Genomic DNA, 23432 nt, shown 5'->3' on the forward strand with positions numbered 1-23432 from the left:
CCATGAATATTTCTCTGAGGTAAGTATCACGATCTTTCTGTTTCCATTTCTCGGTTGCTTGTTTCTGGAAAACTTCATTAGATATTCTGTTGGACTTCTTCCCCTGGAATATTTCCATCATTTCCCACTACATAAAGAAAACTTTCAATGATGCCACAGAATAGGTTTTTAAACTAAAATATAATTGAATAAGTTAACAGCCAAGAAAGTGATAATCAAATTTAAGTTTTATAATAATCAATAATCTTAAACAAATATACTGTGTCTATGTTACCTTGTATGGTTTTCTTCCTGTCAGTGCTACCATTGCTATTTTATAATCTTTCCAGCTGAGTGAACCTTTCCCTTCTCTGTCTGCAAACTGAAATGTCTGTCAAAGAAGGAAGAAAAGATCGTAATAAATATGTTGTTATTGTCTGAGAACTTTTCAACTGGCTTCTGCATTTTTTATTAGCCCCCTGAATAGGTATTGAATGTTTGAGATTTCTGGGTAATTTTTATCATTTTGTGAAGGGAAATATTTGATAAGTTTCCAAATCCTTTGAAATTATTTAAGAAAAGAGTAGGTAAACAACTGATAGACAATCTTCCACCTGTGCGACTGCCCTATATGCAGATCAGTGGTGATTGATTTGATCTGAAATATTAAACATAAAATAAGAATGTTATATTAATCTGTATTGACCAAACAAATCTATATAAAATTACCAGTTAACCACAAAGTATTTCCTTCCTTTGTGGATCAGTAATAGAATGTCAGCCTCCAGCTCTCAAGATCCTCGGTTCAAACCAAACAGAAGTGTGTGATTTTTGAAGGGTAGCAAAAGTTCATTCAGCTCATCATGTCATACAATTGTCAGCATATAAAATTTCTCTGGTGACACGTTCGATGTTTACCAGGTAAAATTAATTCAAACTCAGCCATATATCAACCAGCAGAGATATATTTGTCTGCCACCTGGTAGAGTAAAACAAATGTCAGAATTGACATACAGGCAGCTTAAATGGCTTAATGAGCAACAAGAACTTGAGCATCTCTGGATTGAGTGAACCAATGAACTTTAAGTAATGTTTAGAGTACTGCAGAAAAGTAATTCTGCTGGGTTTGAATGTAGAGGCTGACATTCTACCACTGATTGTTTTATTGTATCATTTGACCCATATAAATTCTGAGTTTTATTAAATTTTCAAATAGATTACTGAAGAACAAAAATGGTTGCACCATGTTTAAATATTTTGTTAAGAAGGAAGCCATACTTTCCAGTGTCATCTGAGTTGTATGTAACTTGAAAGCTTTTCAGTCTGACAAACACGCAAGTTAAATATAAATATTACACTATAACAGTGGCGTGCACTGAACCCCATCTACCCCAGCGCTGCTGTGGCAAAGAACCTTGTATTTGCATTTTCGTATTATTCCATAAAACACTTTTTAGATAGTTTAAAAACCAGCGCTCTCCAGCGACCTGGATGTCTTTGACGGTGCGAAAGAGTGTTACCCCAGCAAAATTCAAGTCGCTGTGTTCACGCATGCCCTTGAAGCCTCCTAATCCTCGGGAGCCGGAGTGTGGGCTGTGGACCTCCTTCAGGATTCACCAGCATCTAACGGAGAGAGGCCAGCTAGCTTGAGAAAAAGGTACGTTAGTTGTAGTAGTTAACACTCCAACATGCCACACATCAGAGGCAACAAGAAAAATATCAATGTGTTAACAGTGTAGGCAATGTCTTCGGACACTTGCGGCACTAAAAGCCATACGCCATTTCATTTCAACAGTATAGGCAGCTGCACATTGTTTCGCTAATAAAGAGCTATTTTATGAAATAAATTGTAATAAAAGTATAGATTTTATTTTTGGATTTCGGCATGTATAATTTTTTGGGTATTATTCATTGATGGCACGTGTAGAGGATTTTTTCAATATACTCGGGGAAATATTTAGTTTGCCCAGCATGAAGACAGCCAAGCGCAAAGTAAAAGAATTTTGTGTTTTGTTGTTATGTACCCATTGGTTTGCCTGTAATGGTAGTACGGACTGTGAATTTTTTTAGTGTCGTTCTTGCATTATGGGTGAATTTTTTGTGAGTTGTGTGGCATTCTTCATGAATATAAGTGTTCTTCGTCGTGAGGAATGCTTTCCCATGTCTGTCTTCGCTCACTTAGTTTAGCTTAAATTTTAAGTTAAGAACAAAAGGTCCCAGTACATTTTTGTGAAAACCTTGACTGTACAGTTACGATGCGTCACTGGGTGAAACTGTAAGTACATTGTTTAAAATCTGCTGTAGCTGATGTTATGATGCTGCCGTGAATACCAATTTGGAAATGGTAATGTGATTGGGCTGTTTTCTTTTTTTCTTTTTTTTTTTTACAGCTGCGGTAACAAACGTGTTCACCGCAGACCACTGCACTATACCATACCTGTAAAGAAACACATTATTAAACAAGGAATGAAAATACACATCCTAATTCTCATACTAAATCACTGTCCCCTTCCAGTGGAGTTTCACATAACTTAGAGATTAAAAGTAATGCCTAGTTACCTCATTAATTCTTTTTGATAAGGCGATGTTGTGTTCCATGAGAAATTATGATAGTTCTGCAACAAAAGAAAATTATACACTAAATGCTGTATTAATATATATTAGACAGTGCTTTAAAACAATTCAGCCTATGGATAGCATTTTTAAAACAAGTTGCTGTTCAGCTAACCAATCCAACTCTTGGATGTTGAAGACATCATCCAATTGTTTATAACAGCATTAGGACAGATAATTATAATGTACTTATTTGACTGGCAATACTGATGATTACTGTTTTAAGGGGAAGGGAAATAGGAAAAGGTCTGACCTCTTGAAGAATGAAGGTGCCAGTATTGACAAAATTATTTTTAAAAGGTGCAGGTCTTTTGATTTGACATCCGTAGGTGACCTGCACGTCGTGATGAGATTGCAGTGATGATGAAGACAACACATACACCCAGTCCCCGTGCCAGGGGAATTAACCAATTATGGTTAAAATTCCCGACCATGCCGGGAATTGACCCCGGAATCCCTGTGACCAAAGGCTAGCATGCTAACTATTTAGCCATGGAGCCAGACCTTGTTCGAAGTGTTGAACTGAGGCTCTCCCTGTGGGTGGGGCCGATAGAAAAACAATAATCACCACTACCATCTGGACTGAGGTACAGACAGTTTGCCACCAAAATAAACAGTCCTCGGCTAGTGTTTCCCAGATTTATGAGTGTATTTCAGTCATCTTTAAGGTTTGTTTCAGTTGGTCTTTGAAACGTCTCAAGGGAGTATCCTGTGATCTCGAACCGGAGTCAAGTTCACCATACAAGATCTGGGCAGCGCAGATGCCCTGCACATCGAAGGCAATGGCCAACGACTAATGCTTCTACACTCTTAGCACATGCTTTCTTAAGAACTTCAGCATTAGAGACGTAAGTCAGTTCTCCTACGTACTTGATGTTCATGATGGAGCGTAGTTTTTGCTGGTGAAAGCACTCCAGCTTTTTGATGTCACGGCGGTCGCGTTAAATTCAAATATCAATGGAAATGCACATACGAAAATGGATAAATAAATTATGTCTAGAAAGGATTGGCATCATGTTCTAGGGTTTTTAAACCCTGCTGACCTACTATCCAGAGGCATGTGCACAAAGTTTTTGGTAGAAAGTAAGTGGTGGGAAGGTCCCACATGGCTCAAGGATGACACTGTACGATGGCCTAAATTGAACATTGTGGCTGCTGAGGTTGAAGGCAACAAGGAGAAGAGAAAGATTCTCATAACAAATGCAGTATTTGATAAGGAAGAGTTTACATCGAGACTCTGCTATTATTCTAGTTACCATAGAATGTTACGTATGATTGGCTGGGCACTGAGATTTGTCTACAACATACGACACCGAGATGCCAAAAGGAAGGGAGAGAAGAAGTAGTCAAAGCAGAAAAGTGTCTGATAAGATGTATTCATACAGAAAACAGAGAGATCATAGAGCAAAATATGAAAAGAAAAACTCAGATTTTTTAAGATAGTCAGGGAATTCTAACGCTGCGAACAAAGTTACCCTACGGTGGTTATAAAGAAAACTTCAAGTACCCCATTGTGCTGTCTTCAGATAACATCGTCATTGAGAGAATGGTGATGGAAAAACATTGCCTGTCTAAGCATATGGGACTTCAAACTTTATTAACAATGCTTAGAGAAGACTTCTGGATCATAGGAGGAAGAAAGTTGGTTAGGCAAATCATAATGAGCTGTATCAGATGTAAGAGGTATCGGTCCAGGTCAATGGAGACACAAACTGTCCCACTTCCCAAGGAGCGAGTTAACTGCACCACAGTATTTCAAGTCACCGGGGTAGATCTTGCTGGAGCATTGTATCTGAAAACTGGACAGAAGGCGTGGCTCGTGTTATTCACCTGCGCCGTCTTTCGAGCAGTTGATATTGAGCTTGTCAGGTCTCTGTCAACAAACGCATTCCTACAAGCCCTATGAAGATTCATTGTTTGCAGGGGCAGGGTGTTGGTTATCTACTCCAACAATGGCACAAACTTCAAAGGGGCTAACCACGCTTTGCAAGGGTTAAACTGGAAAGAAATAGTTTCCAGTTGTGTCGTAGGAAGAATAACTTGGAAATTCAACCCTCCCACTGCTGCATGGTGGGGAGAGTGGTTGGAAAGGCTGATGGAATCGTGAAAGAACTGCTTCGTCATAATTTGGGCAGGGCTTCGGTTACTTGCGAAGAGTTAAGCACGATACTGTGCGACTACGAAGCTATTATAAATTCACGGCCATTGACATATGTATCCGATGAGTTGCACGATCTGAAACCTCTGAAACCAGCTGATTTTCTTCATGAGATACCCAGTACTGATGTGCCAGATTTGGATGCCATCGACAGAAAAGGAATAGAATTAAGATGGCGTTATCTACAGAAACTGCGGGACGATCTTCAGCAGAGGTTCCGCAAAGAGGCCCTTCTTATTCAACAGGGAGGTAGGACATCCAACAAAGTGAACGTTGGAAATATTGTGCTGATCGGCGCTGATGACATTAAACAAGTCGATTGGCCACTAGGTGTCGTCCAGGAGGTGTACCCTGGAAAGGATGGCGTCGTCAGGGTTGTCAAACTGAGAACGGCTGCGAGCGAGAGGGTGCGGCCAGTTCAAAGGCTTTATCCCTTTCAAGTCGCCTCATCAGATGAATCTGGAGTAGTACAGAGCAATCGGCGAGATTCTATCCTGGAGATACAGCCAGAGAAGGCTTCGCACGGATCATCTGATGCAGTGGCAAATCCACAAGTGAAGTCTACAAGAAGTGGTAGAATAGTGGAAACACCAAAACGTTTGGACTTATAAATATTCCAGAAGAGACAGGCATTGTGTGAAAAATCAGTGTCAAATGAATTTAATGAAAGATTGTAATGTTTTATTGTAGAATGCTGCTGTCTATTTTCATTGTGTTGCAATTTTATCTGTGGATTAGTGTAAACGAAAATTGCAAGGTGGGGAGGATGTTAAGAGAATTTTGATTTCTATCCTGTTATGTGTTTGTAGTGGTTGGTATCATGACAGCCCTCCCTCAAATACAGTAGAGACAATACGCGACACTGAGCGAGATATCGAGGGACAGCTATTGGAGCTCCCTCTAGCAAGTAGACCTGAAAACTACTGATTCTGTCATAAGAGCACGTGTATTTTTGTGTGAAGTTTTTGGTGTTATTTATGCGTTTTCAGTGAGTTGACATAATTAAATAGTAGCGTGTGTCATTCCTTGATATCTCCTCTCAGCATGAGGGGAAAGGTATATGCTGTATTTGGCTGCAGTAACTATGAAGTAGAGAAGAATGCGCGGTCGTTCTTTAGGTTCGCTCGTGACAAGAAAATGTAAGTAATATTGTGTTTGCATATATATTCTTCCAGTGACAGAGATTTTTATAGTACTTCATAATCTTCTGACCTGCTCGACCCATATTTTAACTGGCTTAAAATGTAATACGCATATTTTATTATATAGTGCAGCAGTTAACCTTCAATACCGATGTGGTGTTGTAGGTGTGATCTGTGGGTTTTGAAATGTCACAGAAGTGATTTGCATAAGGTGTACAAGAAAGAAGCGACGTTACGCTTATATACAAATTATAAGATCTGTTCAGATAATTTCCAGGCCAGCGACTTTAAAAATCCTCGACTATACAGCCAAGGGTATGTTACATTTTTACTCTAATTGTACATATATTCCTCAAAGCATCACTATCGACATTTTCATACTTTTCTTTCTTTTATCCCTCTTCTCAGATTAAAGCCGGGATTTTATAGATTTTCTTTCTGTTAGTAGGCTTCATGTTAAGAGGAAAATTGTCCAGCTATTAAATGTTAATTCATTGCATCATATGTGTAAGGAATGTGCCGATATTTTTATTGACAAGTGCCTTAATGTGATGATACAATGCTTTTAAATGAGAAAAAAAGACAAATCCAACCGTAAGAGTTCAGGCAGGAATGCTAATGCTAAAAAAGTAATCCATAAATGAAAGATCAAGCCATTTCACATCTTGTTTATATGTCTAATTTCAGACTTTGAATAGTAACCTTTTAAATAATTCTTCATTCTTTTATCCAGAATTGCTTTAGCAGCTTCGAAGTTAATATCTCAATAACACTTTCGTTCTAGACGTAATTTATTTATACATTTCCATTGATATTTGAATTTAGCGCGAGTTTTTCAGGTCAAGTCACTAGGAGCGCCACCGTCGAATTGTCTCCCATTTTAGCAAGGCTAAATCCGTAAGTGTCGCATATTGTCTCTACTGTATTTGCCTCCCTTAAGTTTTGTTTTAAAAAAATGACAGTCGTGAAGAGTGCAAGGTGAATGTGTTTTCTTGGTCTATTGGAAGTTTTGTTTAAAAAAAAAGATGTTAGAAAATATTTCTGTGCAATAAATTATTTCCTTATAGATTAAGCTCCAAATTTATTATTACGGAACAACAGTATAAGGTCCATGTTTCACGGCCACAGAAGTGTAGAGTTGACTACAGCCTGGTACACCATCAGTTTTTTTAAGCATTTAAAAGTAAAAATATGTCTTTCTTTTGAGAGAAACAGGAGGCAGCCTCACTCAGTAGCGTTGAGGAAGGAATCGAGCCCAGGACATAGTTCCTTTCTCCACCGTTCGATGGCGAATTGGCGGCAACGAGTTGGTGGATTTTTTTTTTTTTTTTAAATTAAGTAAGACTAGTTTAGAGTCGCTTTAATCCTATGGATTGTTGTTGGTGTCAATCTGGGGAATAGTTCGTGTGTGCTTGAAGTTTTCTGGTTAATATGCCTCCAAAAACGCAAATGTAATCAGAGTGAATATAATAATAATAATAATAATAATCATCATGTTATTTGCTTTACGTTGTACTAACTACTTTTACGGTTTTCGGACACGCCGAGTTGCCGGAATTTAGTCCCGCGGAAGTTCATTTACGTGCCAGTAAATCTACCGACACGAGGCTGATGTATTTGAGCACCTTCAAATACCACCAGACTGAGCCAGAACCTGCCATGTTGGTGTCAGTAAGGCCAGAACCTCAACCGTCTGAGCCACTCAGTCCGGCAAAGTGAATATAAAAGACAAAAAGTAGAAGTAGCAAGAGTTCACGGTTTGCCCTACACAGGAAATCATGTACCTGTAAAAGCTGTTGGTGGCAGGGGTGGCTAAACTTCTGTATGAAGAAAAATATAACCGTATAGGCCTAGTTCCATCTTGCTCTTGACTTGGGGTTCGTATACATACTGTGAAATACAGGAGTGTCCCTTTTTTTTTTCGAAATCCTGTACCATTGTCCCGAAAAAATGTCAGGACGTAAAAATGTCCCGTATTTTATAACCATGTGAATTTGTTTTGTTTTCTCAATTTTGCCGCAACTTTAAAATAACTGTTTTTATATTATAAACGCCGTTTGAAAATAATAAAAAAAAACATTTATAAATGAGAATGATATGTCTGTTTATATTCAGAGATTGGCAGGACATGCCTATTGAGAGATTATCCAAGACCGCTCCGACCGACCAGGACTGGAGTCGGTCTTCGGTTACCAGTACTACGTCAAGTATCGAGACACTTAATTTTTCTGTTCGAGGTACCTAGTTGATACATGTAAAAGCGTCATTTTGTTCTCCCATCGCCCTCTGCTATGACTGCGAAACATAGTAGGCATCTCTTTGATAGTAGGCTAGTAGAAGGCGATGGTTCTCCCCAGAGCTCTTCCGCGCAACGCACACGGCCACACGCATTCGTACATGGTGTTCTGTGTTCATACATCTGCACACGACGAAGCTGCGATAACCATACTGGTAACCAGGATCCGTGTCGAAGAAAGCAGAAGATAAAGAAATAATTAATGTCAGTTATAAGTAATAAGTATACGTTATGTACAGAACATGTTACGAGAATACCACATGAGGTGTTTAATTAAATTAACGGAGATGTGCTTTAAATACCGGTAGCTCTTCAGTGAGTTCTTCGCAAACGTATGTAGGTTAACCCTTTTTATAAAATCACATATTAGACATACATGAATATGTTCAGTAGAACTTCTTCAATAAAGAGCAGACTTAACTAACTAAATATAAATACGTCAGATGAGAAAGCAATTTCTCTTGTAGATTTTACATCAAAATGACTTAGGCCCTAAGTACCGTATGGAGTCTCTACTTACTATAAATACGAGCATTTTATTTACTCGCGTTACAAAACAAAGAAATAACCTCTAAATGGGCATAAAAGCCAATCATACTTACAGAAAACCGAAATGTATTAGTTTATTCTTAGCGTTACGTAACGATAGGAATTGCTGTGTGTTGGGATATCAGATTCTTTGAATTATATTTGGATTATCACCGTATTAATGTACGATCAGAAAGCTTGTTTCTCACGAATGAATATCTTCAACGCTTTACATCTAATACTCATGCCTTTTCCGTTCCTTCGGAGGGGATAACTCCCCTCGCCCTTTTTGTAACTGATTAGGGCCTACTTCGTTTTATATCATGACAGTTAAAATTTGCTTCTGCGTAGAGACTCAATGAATCGTTTTTCTTGAATAATACTGTTTAATAACAGGTGCTTAAAAATCCAAACCATTGCACTGAAATTGGTTGAACGATTTCTTTTGATAACGAAGTTTATTTTCCTGAATTCTTTGGAAAGTATTACTGTATGTTGATGTGAACAGGGGTAAGAGAATCTTATCCCTGTGGGTGGGGCGGTAGAATAACACCCACGCTATCCCCTGCCCGTAAGAGGCGATGAAAAGGGGCCCCAGGAGCAACTTTGGAGCGTGGGTTGGCGACCACGGGACTCTTAGCTGAGTCGCGGCATTGCTTCCCCTTACTTGTGCCAGGCTCCTCACTTTTATCTATTCTATCCGACCTCCCTTGGTCGACCCTTGCTCTTTTTCGACCCCGGCGGTATTAGAGTACTCGAGGCCTAGGGAGTCTTTCATTTTCACAAACTTCGTGGCCATGTCTTTCTGTGGCCGATACCTTCATTTTTCGAAATGTCGGATCCCTTATATTTTTCTCTCTAATAAGTGTTATAGAGAGGATGGTTGCCTAACTGTACTTCCTCTTAAAACAATAATCACCACCACTCATCCAGGCAGTCGCGATTCGAATCCCAGCCAATACAAGCCGGAGTTTTGAAACAAGAATTGCGCGTTCCTGTCGTTCGGATTCAACGTAACACTGAAGGTCATGTGCCTATGATATCATCATTTTAAGGGAAAATACACCTGGCCAACCTCTCCTCTTCTTTACAAGTGAATAAAACAATTATAGGAAAAATTAATATATTTTGTATGTCTATTTTCCGTCTACTGCACGTGTCTTGCCCTACAGATGGAAAGAAATATACAAGGCTTCCAGGGGTGGAATAAGGTCAATGACCTCTGTGCTGATATGAACTTTTGTAAAATACATCACCAAGTCGTGCTTCATCGCGTGACCTTAAATGTGCATTCATCACGAGAAAATACCCTTACGAGCTTGTCTGCAGGAAAATAAGGTAAAAGGTAGATGACTACACAGCTATGAATATATATTCCATTATTGGGATGAAAAGAATTTGAAGTAATGTATTCTACTTTGTTCTGATGGCTTGTAAGAGGAGGGAAGCATTGACATTTAAGAATGCTGAGCGAATCCACCATCTTCGGTGGGAGGGAAACTTATCATTAGGCAAAGTATTAGTCTTCATATGCCAGACTCCTCACTTTCACCTATCCTATCGGACCTCCCTTGGTGAACAATTGTTCTTTTCCGACCCCGACGGTATTAGTTTGCGAGACCTAGGGAGTCTTTCATTTTTCTCGCCCTTCGTGGCCCTTCGCTTCTTTTCGCCGATACCTTCATTTTTCGAAGTGTGGAACCTCTTCCTTTTCCCCCTCTAATTGTTAATAGAGGATGGCTAGTCGGTTGCACTTCCTTTTAAAACAGTAATTACTACCATCACCAAAACGGTTGCTTGTATCTTACAAAAATTGGATCCTGTTTACGGCAACCATCCTGTATGTCAATAACTTCCCACGTCACATGTTCGCTGCTAGAAAATGATGGGAGGTTTACTCATTTCAGTTATTTGGATATCTTACCCTATTGTATTCAATGAAAACTTTATAGTTCAATAATAGTTTTGTAATAGACCCATTGTGTTTGATCAGGAGATCGGGTAGGGCGTGTTATTGGATCTCTCCAACCAATTCATCTTTTTCAAGCATTAATTGTTTACTGTAGATAGCGGAGAATCAAATGCATCGTGTTTTAAAAGTGCGTATGTTCATATTTCACTTATTAGCTGAACAAGGAAGAAAGGTTTCGTGAACATACGTCTTGAATCAAATATGGCCTACCTGGCCAGTATTTTCGCCACTAGATTTTTTTAAAATATGGCTGCAATTCATTACGTTACATCCTCTTTTCGACGTCTCATACACAGTGAATCACGGACTCTTGTGAAAATATATGGATTGAGAGACGTTCAGAATTGGACACACACTCCTTTTGTGTTTGTTCGCCGCCAATGGAAATTGGATTACAGCACTCCAGTTCTAAAGGGTTAACATCAGGAGACCGGGGAGGCTATGTTACTGGAACTCTCCAACCAATGCATTGTCCATTAGCAATCTGACCTACTCCTTCTCAAGACATTGATTTTACTGATGATTCATGTTACACAATCGCACCTGCAGTATAATGATTTTCTACATCATATTTTTATGACCGGGCGAGTTGGCCGTGCGGTTAGGAGCGCGCAGCTATGAGCTCGCATCCGGGAGATAGTGGGTTCGAACCCCACTGTCGGCAGCCCTGAAGATGGTTTTCCGTGGTTTCCCATTTTCACACCAGGCAAATGCTGGGGCTGTACCTTAATTAAGGCCACGGCCGCTTCCTCCCCATTCGTAGGCCTTTCCTCTCCCATCGTCGCCATAAGACCTATCGTGTCGGTGCGACGTAAAAACAAATACCAAAAAAATAGCAATTTTTATGAAACCCGCGTTATAAGTAATAACATGTAGGCAGTGAAGTTCAGATTGTAGAAGCCTTCAGTAGGAATGATGATCTGGTAGTCCAGAAGTTTGGACTGATGATAACGTTGCTTTGTCACTTAAAATAACACTTGGTATCAGCAGCCTAAAACATTGCATTCGTTAAACATGATAGACGTACAGTACCTTCTAAATCAGGGGTTTCCAACTTGTAAGAGCTGAAGAGATACATTGGAAACCTTAGGCAATTTAATAATAGGCCAATTTTCCTAAAATTCTGTAAATAGAACAGAAGTATCCGTATGAAATAATATCTATAATTCAAATGAAACTACGGTTTATTCATTTTAATTGTTTAAAACACTATTTTACAATTATATAAAATAATGAAATTAAAAATAAACAAAAAATATTATACCGAGAACAATTGAATTTTAAAGAAGAGCACTTAACAATGTCAGTTCATTTCAATAACTATTTGACAAAAATGGCAAAGAGGAAAATATAACCTAAAAGCAAACTGAACTTAATAATGTAGTCAAAATAAAATTTTAAAAAGAACAATTTAGTTGCAATACTGTGGTCGATCAGCTCCATCTACCGATGAATGAATGTCCACCTCCAGCTCTGTTGTTGCTAATTTCATAAGATGCATTAAGGAAGAATCTGCAAGTAGACTTCTGTACTGATTTTTTATGAATTTCTTAAAATAAAATAAAATAAAATAACATTTAAACATATGTACGTGCTTTCAAACATTGAAGTCATTTTTAGTCCAAATTGTTTTAAGTTTGCGTATTTTTCGCTGGATAGCAGTTTTAAAATGTGATCCCTGTTCTCGCTTGGTCTGTAAGAACGTATCGGCTTGTTGATCACACCGGTCAAGTTGTAAGTGTGGTTCTTGTTCCTTGAATGTAGCGCCAAGAGGATTCATGTAAAATTGTACACTGCTTTTCAAAATTTCAGTTTCCTTGAATCGTCCCCTGTGCGTGGGGGTGGTAGAGTAACATCCACGGTATCCCCTGCCTCTCGTAATAGGCGACTAAAAAGGGGCCACCAAGGCTCTTAACTTTGGAGCATCTGTTGGCGACCGCGGGGCCCTTAGCTGAGTCCTGGCATTGCTTCCACTTACTTCTGTCAGGCTCCTCATTTTCATCTATCCTCTCCGACCTCTTTTGGTCAACTCTTGTTCTTTTCCGACCCCGACGGTACTGTATTAGAACTCTCGAGGCCTAGGGAGTCTTTCATTTTCACGCTTCGTGGCCCTTGTCTTCCTTTACCCGATACCTTCATTTTTTCGAAGTGTTGGATCTCTTCCATTTTTTCTCTCTGATTAGTGTTATATATAGGATGGTTGCCTAGTTGTACTTCCTCTTAAAACAATAATCACCACCACCTATCCGATCTCCCTTGGTTAACTCTTGTTCTTTTCCGACCCTAACGGTATTAGATTTATGAGGACTAGGGAGTCCTTCATTCTCCCGCCCTTCGTGGCCTTTATTTTTCTTTGGCCGATACTTTCATTTTTCGAAGTGTCAGGCCTCTTCCATGTTTTCTGATTAGTGTTAATATAGGATGGTTACCTAGTTGTACTTCTCCTGAAAACAGTAATAACCACCACCAATTTTGAAAAAAATCAGTAATCATCACCAATCTCTTTGAATCGTGCGTTGAATTCTTCAATGATATCTTGAATGTGTCAACTGAAATTTGATAAGTCTATAGCTTCATGGCCTTTCTCCGCCGCTAATTCTAAACAGAACAGAAATGTATCAATTCATTGTTTTCCAAAGAACATCTGAACATGTTTAACTTGTTTTGAACGTCATTTGCAATTCCCACCATATCTGATACCTCTTGGTTACTTCTTGAAGACTCAGGTTGAAGGTGTTAAGGTGATTTGTCACGTCTGTTAGGAAAGCTAACTTGCTTCAAAAATTCTGGGGTTTGAATTTCTTCTTCTAGTTTTGATATATCAAACGAGACAAATTTATTAAGGAATTCGGGAATTTCCTTGCGAATAGCAAAAAAAAGTTTTTTAAGGGGCTTTCCTGCACTCAGCCACCTTACATGGTTGTACAGAAGCATGTCTCTATTTTCTGCCTCAATTTCCAGCAAAAATGCGTTAGTTGATGTAAAACGGCTCGATTTCCACCTCTTAGCATATCAATAATTGTACCTACAAGTTCAAAACCTTCAATTTCCTTCATTGATTTACCACATAACCCTCCATGGAGAATGAGACAGTGGATAATAGGACACGTTACGCCATAGCATTCACGTTAAGGCGCGTCCAGATCTGCAACAGAACCTCGTAACGTAACCGCGTCGCGCTCCTGTCTGGACGGTTCTGCGTAAATTAGTGGTGTAACCTTAGCCCGCAACATGAGCGATACGGAACGAGGTTCGCTGCGTTCCCCTGCTTGTCGGTTTTTCCGCCTCACATCAAAGAGCTGCGCGCGCGGAAGTTACAGCAAGCTTGGACGTACACAGAACTACGGCGTGCAAGACGCATTCTCCTCTGTCTGCTTGATCAGTAAACATGGAGTGGACCAAGCAGAACACACTGCATTTTATTGAAATGTACAAAGGTAAGGAAATTCTGTGGCTGGCTGGCCATCCCAGGCATTTCAAAACATTTTAAGAAATGATGCGTGGGAGAAGCTGGCGACGGAACTGAACATAACGCCTGAGGAATGCCGGAAGAAAATGACATCCTTGCTTTCTTCACTCTAAAGCGACAAAGAAAAAATAAAGAAGAGCATGGGAACAGGGTCAGGTGTGTAAAAATAAAACTATTATAATATCTCGTATACAATATGGCAACAGACTGTAGGTGACATTCTGGTAACTGTCTGAAACTGAAACTTCATGTCAGCCAGCAAATTTGCACCACCATATGTAGTTCTACGTGTATATAACTTAGTTTGCCACCATCGTCTCGTGTTTCCGTGTCGGTTTGCTTATATAATGCAAGTAAATATAGGCTGCTGCAGCTATCTCCATGTTTGAAAGCTGTACTACCGAGCTCGATAGCTGCAGTCGCATAAGTGCGCCAGTATCTAGTATTCGGGAGATAGTGGGTTCGAGCCCCACTGTCGGCAGCCCTGAAGATGGTTTTCCGTGGTTTCCCATTTTCACGCCAGGCAAATGCTGGGTCTGTACCTTAATTAAGGCCACGGCCGCTTCCTTCCTACTCCTAGCCCTTTCCTGTCTCATCGTCGCCGTAAGACCTACCTGTGTCGGTGCGACGTAATGCAAGTTGTAAAAAAAAAAAAAAAAAAAAAAAAAAGCTGTACTACTGTAGCTCAACTGGCGGAACGCTAGTACGTTACGCGTTACGGGCTGCAATACGTGGCTGTAAAGTGTAACATTGCTCCGGTTAACCTTGGCGCGCGAAGAGGTTACGTCACAAAGTTGGGCGCACATGTCTGTACCCGCCTTTAGACCTGTCTTCGCAGCTGTCATTGCTGGCGCTCCGTCTGTCACAAGCCTCTAACTCTATCCACAGGTCTTTTAACAGCATCATGAATGTCCCCCCTGTTGATTGTTCCTTGATGAGAGCAGAGACTCGATGTCCATGGCAAGGTCTTTCTCTCAAACCTAAATATCATGGGGCATGGTAATGATGTGCTCAACATTATTCTGAATGGCCTCTTCAGAATTGTCGGTTAAGTCCTTTTCACCGATCAGTGTCGCATAAGTCTTGCTTTGGGCGATCGTCGGCAACGTGTTTGGAGGCAGTCTGGTCAGGCTTCACGGCTCAGAGACACTGTTCAGCACGTACAGGAAGGTGGCTGTTCGTTGATATTTTTGGATGGCCACCGTACGCCACTCCTGGTCATGCAGGGCAATGTCACGGCTGTACGATACAGAGACGTCCTCCTACCCATAGTGGCACCGTATCGCCAGCATTTTGGAGGCGAACAAAAAATGAAAATGAAAATCCACAGCCTGTTTCCAGTCATTTGACCGGGTCAGGAATGGAATGAGTGAAGTCGCCTTTTAGCGGCGATGATGGGAATTGTGCCGGCTGCCGAAGCCTGTCGCACTGGAGGAGAACATGCCTGGGATAATTAAAGAAGACTGTTTATGGACGCCATGACTAAGCAACCACTGTGCGAGATCTACGCCGAATCATGTGAACTAGTGGGCAGTTTGCCAAGAATTCACACATGCATCCATTTAAGGGGACGTGTTACCGGTATTAAAGGTCGCAAGCACACACACAAGATGACGCCACATCAGCTTTTCCGGTGTTTTTAGTCGCCAAGGAAAATCGCTCTGCTCGCATTATATACGACCTTAGTGTCTGGACTGAATACATTCAGAAGCCTAAGTTCAGTCTCCACAGCCCTGCACAGGCGCTACACCAGATACCCCCGACAGCATTAGCCATTAAAATAGATCTTAAGAGTGGTTTTTTCCAGATACCGATAAAACCATCCACCCGTCACCCATGGGGGGTGCGCTACAAACGACGAACCTACGTTTGGACCAGACTGCCAATGGGCCATGCTCTCGCTCCTTCGATAATGCAAAGATGGGGCATGGCTGTCGCCGAGATACTTCTGCAAGAGTTTCAAGTGCAAACCGTGGTGTACCTTGATGACTGGCTTATATACTCATCATCCTGGACTGATACACTACCAGAGGAAGTAGTCCTATATCTTGAAGTCATCTTAGGCATCACCATTAACAGAAGAAAGTCCGTCCTCACGCCGCAACCCATCCTCACATATCTTGGCGTCACAATTGACATACCGGCACAACAGATCACCCTCCATCATGCCACGCAGCAGCGAGCCCTCCAGCTTATGAAGTGCATCACCACCACAGATGAGAGAGGCCGCCAGCAGATAGCCGGGTATTTTTCCTGGCTCTCCTACGTTATGGGTTGGCCTTTCTTCCTGCCCAAGCACATCTTAAGCGCCGAACCCTTTTGGGTCCGTGTGTTGTTGACTCCGGAGTACATTGCTACGCCCCGCACCCTGATGCAAACCCCAGTGGACTTGGACGTGTTCTCCGATGCGACACCTCATTCCATAGCTGCCGTAGCGCCCGCCTACAACCAGGGCTGGGCACAGGCGTTTGCCCAGTCTGTGAACATCCACACGTCAGAAACGGCAGAGGCCATCATGGCGGCCACCTGGGCCTTGGAAGACCTGCCTCCAGGAGCATCCCACGTACGAGTTCACCCGGACAGCACGGTCGCCTTATGGACACTCCGGTCTGGCCGGGGCCCAGTCCTGCAAAGACGTTTGTATATGTTTGTACTGTATATAAGACTAATAAAGAAAGCAATGGAGAGGGGGGTTACCCTCTCATGGTCACCCATCGCCTCCGCGGCAAACCCGGCTGACGCTCCTTCTCGGGAAGTGCTTGATTCCCTACACACGCATCCGGACCTTCTATAAAGGCCGGAGCGTCCCGAGGAGGACCGTCAGTCTGCAAGCAGCCAGCGGAGGGATGGGAGGAGAGGTGACTGTCGCCTTGTCTACTGTTGAGGTGCTGCTGCCACTGTGGCAGCTGCTGTCCCTCGACCTCTTCCGCCCCGTCCGCCGCGGCCCCTCCCCCTGGTTGCTGGGGCGCGACTGACCGGTAACCTCGGAAGAGGCTGGAATTGGAAGCCTTGGGGTAGTAAGGCCACCTCGTCTCCGGTGGCTTGGTCGAGCTGGATGGCTGCCTGCCATCCTCTTGAGAGGGCGATATACAGGAGATTGGTTCTGTTGAACGCATATTTGCGTTGTGCGTGGTCCGGATTTTCCCAGGCTGAGAGGAGCCATAATGTTGTGGTGGCATCGTGATGGTCGCGTCCTGCTGGTATCCCCGGTAGAAGAGCTTCCAGCGCCGATGCGATTTGGTATACCCTGTAGTCCGGTGGGACTTCCAATCCCTTTGAGTAGTTGTGGGGACGTAGGCTGCGAAAGTTGAGATCGCCAGCTTCCGACGTCCCTCCGCCATCGTCGGATTCCCGTCCTTCGGCTAAAAAATGCTGCGTCAATACATTCATATTTACTGCTAGCTGATTGACTATGGCTGAGAGTTGTTCCAGCGTCTGCGGGGCCGGTGGTTGCTGTGGTTGTGCAGGTTGTTCCTGCTGCTGCGGCTGTGGCTGTTGTGGTGGTGGTTGCTGTCCGTCCGCCATTGGTGCGTTCCGTCGGATGAGAAGAGGAGTGACTACGAGTTGTGACGGTATTGCCGTTGATGAGGAGGCTGCTGGAGTTCTGTCTTTGGAGATCGGTCGCTTCTTTATTACTTTGTAGGATAATGTCGTCTGTCTAGATCAGGGATGGCGAACCTTTTCCAACTAGTGTGCCATTTTAAGTCTGGTTTATTACTATCATCTGTTGACTGTGCCACTTGTTATTTTCCATTAGGGGATGTCTACACCCCCCCCCCCCGGAACTTCTTTTATAAATATGGGGGAGTAATCCAAATTAGCTTTCAAATGCTCCGAAACTTCTTCACTCATTTTTAATATTCTATCCTTGACAGCAGTTCAGCTGGCTGGCATTCCTTTAATTCTGTTAATTATTAGTTGTTTGTTAGGGAAGTTTTCAAATTGTGTCGGACGTCAATAAGAAACTTTGTTTCAACAACTCACCGTCAGAAATCGGTTTCCCATGCATGCTTTACTATGCAGTGAGACAGATGGAAACAGCCGCACTGATATTATTCCTTGGCCGAAAAGATGATACAAAAGAATTAGTTTGTTTTGTGCAATGTTCGATATTTTGTTAAACGAACTCTCTTTTTTCTTCATTTGAAATTGAACAAATATTCGAATGATCAGTCTCGAAGTTGCGCTTTACATTAAATGTGGGGGATACAATTGTTTTCGAACACAGGCAACACATCTTTTTAACAGTCCGAATTCCCTTGGCCAGAGTTCTTGAAAAATACGGTCACCACCTTTGTTAAGTTTATGCTCTTTTCGGCACCGAAAACATGTCTGCGATGTCCGTATACAAAACCAACAGAAAACGACACTATCTCACTTGACTTTCCGACCTATCAGTGTAGCAGTGTTGCCATATTGCACGTCCGAATGGAACTAGTATTTAGATTTTTGATATTTATTTCTTACGCGTGAAACTTTATATGTATTGTCTGCAGTGCAAGACGTATATATAAAATATTATTATGTTCATGTGGTGTGCCACCGAAATCGTGTTCGCGTGTCACCTAGTGACACGCGTGGCATAGGTCCTCCGATGATCCGTGCTGGGTTGGTGCGTGGGAGTGCCCGACGTTCCGCACCTGACTCTTCTTAGTTGGCTCTGCCTCCTGTCCCAGCTTGCAACAGTGTGCTGTACTCAGTGACTCAAATAGAGAAAGCAAAGCTGTGTTGTTATAGAGACACTCATTTGTTGTCCCTGCAGGTGGGGGCGGTAGAATAACATCCACGGCATCCCCTGCCTGCCGTAAGAGGCGACTAAAAGGGATCTAAGGTGCACTTAACGCCGAAGCTTCCCATTTTTACACCAGGCAATGTTGGGGCTGTGCCTTTATAAGGCCACGGCCACTTCCTTACCGATCCTAACTCTTTCCTGTCCTTGTGCCTCCGAAAACCTTAAACGTGTTACTGCAGTCGCTTAAGTGCGGCGAGAATCCAGTATTCGGGAGATAGTGGGTTCGAACCCCACTGTTGGCAATAATGAAGATGGTTTTCCGTGGTTTCCTATTTTCAGTGTTGGGGCTGTACCTTAGTTAAGGCCTCGGCCGCTTCCTTTCTACTCTTAGCCCTTTCCTATCCAATCATCGCCATAAGACCTATCTGTGTCGGTGAGACGTAAAGAAATTTGTAAATGTGTTAGTGCGACGTTAAACCATTAACGACCACGGGGCCCTTAGTTGAACCTGGCATTGTTTTCAATTACCGGTACTTGTGACAGTCTCCTCAGTTTCATATATCCTATCCGACCTCCCTTGGTCAATTGTCGTTCTATTCTGGCACCACCGCGTGAGTTGGCCGTGTGGTTAGGGCCGCGCAGCTGTGAACTTGCATCCGGGAGATAGTGGGTTCGAACCCCACTGTCGGCAGCCCTGAAGATGGTTTTCCGTGGTTTTTCATTGTCACACCAGGCAAATGCTCGGGCTGTACCTTAACTAAGGCCACGGCCGCTTCCTTCCCACTCCTAGACATTTCCTATCCCATTGTCGCCAAAAGACCTATTTGTGTCGGTGCGACGTAAAGCAAATAGGAAAAAAAAAAGAAAAAGAAATATTCTGGCATCCACGGTATCAGGTTTACGAGGCCTATGGGGATATTTCGTTTCCATGCCGTTCGTGGCCATTTCCTTCCTCTTACCGATATCTTTGATCGTTGAAGGGTTCCACTTACTTCTTTCGCGGTTTTCAGAGATGTCGATGTGCCAGAATTTTATCCGCGGATGTTCTTTTACGTACAGGTAAATATACCGGCACGAAGCTGACGTATCTGAGGACCTTCAAATGCCGCCGAGTTGAGCCGCGATCGAACCAGTCAACTTCATTGGCATCGATTTCCGACAAAGGAGTAGTGTTACTAAAATGTTTCAAACTTTGGGCTGGGAAGACTTGGGAGTAAGGAGACGAGATGTTCGACTATGTGGTATGTTTCGAGCTGTCATTGGTGAGTTGGCGTGGAATGACATAAGTAGAAGATAAGCTTGAGTGGAGCTTTTACAAGTAGGAAAGATGACAATATGAAGATAAAGTTCGAATTCAAGAGGACAGACTGGGGCAAATAGTCATTTATATGACGAGGAGTAAGGGATTGGAATAAATTATGAAGGGAAATGTTCGATAAATTTCCAAATTCGTTGAAAATATTTAAGAAAAAGCTAGGTAAACAATTATAAATAAATGTACATATGAGGTAAACAATTGATAGGGAATCTGCCACCTGGGTAACCACCCTAAATGCAAATCATTGATTGATTGATTGATTGATTGATTGATTCAGCTTAGTTCAGCGTTCGCTCTACCGTGTGATGTACACAGCCCAGTTCACTGACTTGTGTTAATAGGTAATGGTTGCGCAGTTGTACTTCATTTTAATTACCACACCACCACAACCACCTCCTGGAGAATATTATTATTATTATTATTATTATTATTATTATTATTATTATTATTATTTCTTTCTTTCTTTCTTTCTTTCTTTCTTTCTTTCTTTCTTTCTTTCTTTCTTTCGAGTTGACTCCTTATAGGCGACCTGCGCGACTGTGAGGATTGTACTCTACTTGTGATTTTTTTAAATGCCATTTAAATAATTGAATAATAAAACTTTTAGTATTGTAAAGGTGGAACATTTGACCATACCTTTAAAGTATAGGCTTCACTAGCCGACTACCAACTCGTGCCCCTTTGCTGACACCTCGACACGGAGCTCAACGACGTGCACGGACCCGCGAACATCGGCAATGGACCATGGAACAGTGGCGGCGTCTGGTATGTCCGATGAATCCCGGTTCACCGGGCGAGTTGGCCGTGCGCGTAGAGGCGCGCGGCTGTGAGCTTGCATCCGGGAGATAGTAGGTTCGAATCCCACTATCGGCATCCCTGAAAATGGTTTTCCGTGGTTTCCCATTTTCACACCACGCAAATGCTGGGGCTGTACCTTAATTAAGGCCACGGCCGCTTCCTTCCAACTCCTAGGCCTTCCCTATCCCATCGTCGCCATAAGACCTATCTGTGTCGGTGCAACGTAAAGCCCCTAACCAAAAAAAAAAAAGAATCCCGGTTCCAGTTGTATCGAGCTGATGGGCGTGTGAGAGTGTGGCGTATGTCCCATGAAGCGATGAATCCTGCGTGTCAACAAGGTTGTGTCCAAGTGGGAGGTGGCTCAGTTCTGGTCTGGACGGCGTTCTCATTGTCGCAATTAGGCCCCATTGTCCGGCTGCAGGGACTGCTGGCAGATGCACGTCATGTGGACATTCTTTCAGACCATCTGAATCTCTTTCTTGCCCTAAAGTACCCTGATGGAGATGCAATGTTTCAACAGGACAATGCGCCATTGTGGTGGCACGCAGGTGGTTGGAGGAACACTCCAGTGAAGTTACGACCATGGATTGGCGCTCCAGATCCTCCCGACCTTAATTCAGTCGAACATTTATAGGATGCTGTCGATGCTGATGTACGCTCCATGAGCCCCGCACCAACTACACAAGACTAATTGTGGGTAACAGTGTAAGATGCGGGGTCCAGATCCCTCCAGAACGATTCCAACACCTTGTAGAGTCAATGCCTCGGCGTTTTGAGGGCTTGCGGAGGAGCAACTCGTTATTAACATCACATTCAATGTCTTCCCATGACTTTTGGCCACTCAGTGTGTGTTTGAGTTGTTGGTAGCGTGGTGTACTATGTCTTGAGACAAACACGGGCAATAACTAGACACGGCTAGAAAATCTGACCCAGCCAGGCAGGAATCGATCCTGGAACCCTCTGAACTTAAGGCATCAACACTGACCATTCAACCAGAAAACCGGACCACTACAGTAGTTGTGGCTGGACCCTCTGTAAGCGCTGTAATAAACATCCGAGATGAGGATACGCGAGTAAACGTCAACAAACAGAACCAGTTGCGTACACGACCGAAGACATTATTTGGGCTTCCTGTTATTCTTGCCTTTTTTTAGACCGGGGTCGCTATTCGCCCAGTGTTCTCGCGTAGACTGAGAGAACTTCGAAGCAGTCCTCAGATCCAGCTACAAATAGCTGGTCTGGCCGGGAATCGAACCCAGGGCCTACGGGTTAAAAAAAAAGGACAGGCTCGCTTCCACTAGACGACGATGCCGGATTACCTGTACTAATCTAGCCCAAATCCCACTCACCATTCCTCAGAACGGCAAGGATCTTTTCTCTTGGTACATATCGCCCCCCTTCTTGCAAACTAACGGAAGTCCAAATTGTCAATATTATCAGGTGTTCTGAAGCAAATTGTGATTTCTTATGTAAAATCTATTGTTATGCTTGGTTTTATGTGCTTTTTAGCGATACAGAACGAGCTCCAGATGCGGGACTTTGTGTAATATAAATAGTAAAACGTAGACCTTCTTCAGAACTGCAGATTTGCTGTTATAGTTTGTCACTTTCGCTAGTTTGCCAGAGGAGGAACGACATGCCTTCACTAGATCAAACCATATTTTACTCCATTGCGAAGCGCAGTGGATTTATTTTCGGGTTCGATACCCGACTAGGCCGAGGATTTTAACTGCGTATGGTTTTATTGTTCTAGTTCGGGGACTGGGTGTTTGTGTTCATCTAAATCCACATCTCTTCATCTGTAGTGCATTCAGCACGCGACACTGTAAACCACGATCGAAACGTCCCTCCACATAGAGTTGGTATCAGAAAGGGGATCCGGCCGTAAAACGGGGCCAAATCCACTTGAAGTGCCGACTCCAACAATCTGGGAAAAAGGACCAGAAGAAGAATCTGGAAATACAACATTCAGGATATCCGCTGTTAAGTTGTGGCATTCGGCGAAGGATGTTGCTAGTCAATCCTGTCGTGGAGTGTGATTTAACTCAACCTGCCCTGTCATAAATTCGTTCACAGACATCATGTTAAATGTTGCGTGTGGTATGCTCAGTGCCGTACCTGTAGTCGCGTGCGACGGTCTTCCCCTCCACCTCACTGTTCCCCACCAGAGTCATCGCGCTACTGCAGTCTGTGGCTGGACGGTGGCTCCGCCTGGTACCTGGTTAGTTCAGTCCGCGAGGAACTCGTTCCTCTGCCGCACTCACGTCACACAGGTGAGCGAGGCTTTTACCTGGCCTGGGGGCGTAAGGCTGACGTCTCTGTCACGTGACCCTTTTCAAAAACGTTACGTTCCATTCCTGTAACCGCACCCAATGAGAAGCCAGTATAAACCAAACGAAACAAGTGGCTTTGTAGGAGGAAGAGAAT

The 23432-nt window shown here is 42.7% G+C and overlaps 1 long non-coding RNA gene across 1 annotated transcript; it reads right to left on the reverse strand.

The window, feature by feature from the left end:
* Nucleotides 1–287: 287 nt before the first annotated feature.
* On the reverse strand, nucleotides 288–23244 carry LOC136880986 (uncharacterized). Its single transcript, XR_010860968.2, has 3 exons — nucleotides 23124–23244; nucleotides 2539–2594; nucleotides 288–370 (listed from the first exon to the last, which is right to left on the reverse strand). It is a non-coding gene; the product is annotated as an uncharacterized lncRNA (long non-coding RNA).
* Nucleotides 23245–23432: the final 188 nt, after the last annotated feature.

Source organism: Anabrus simplex, chromosome 9 (genome assembly GCF_040414725.1).
Source record: "Anabrus simplex isolate iqAnaSimp1 chromosome 9, ASM4041472v1, whole genome shotgun sequence".
NCBI classification, from domain to species: domain Eukaryota; kingdom Metazoa; phylum Arthropoda; class Insecta; order Orthoptera; family Tettigoniidae; genus Anabrus; species Anabrus simplex.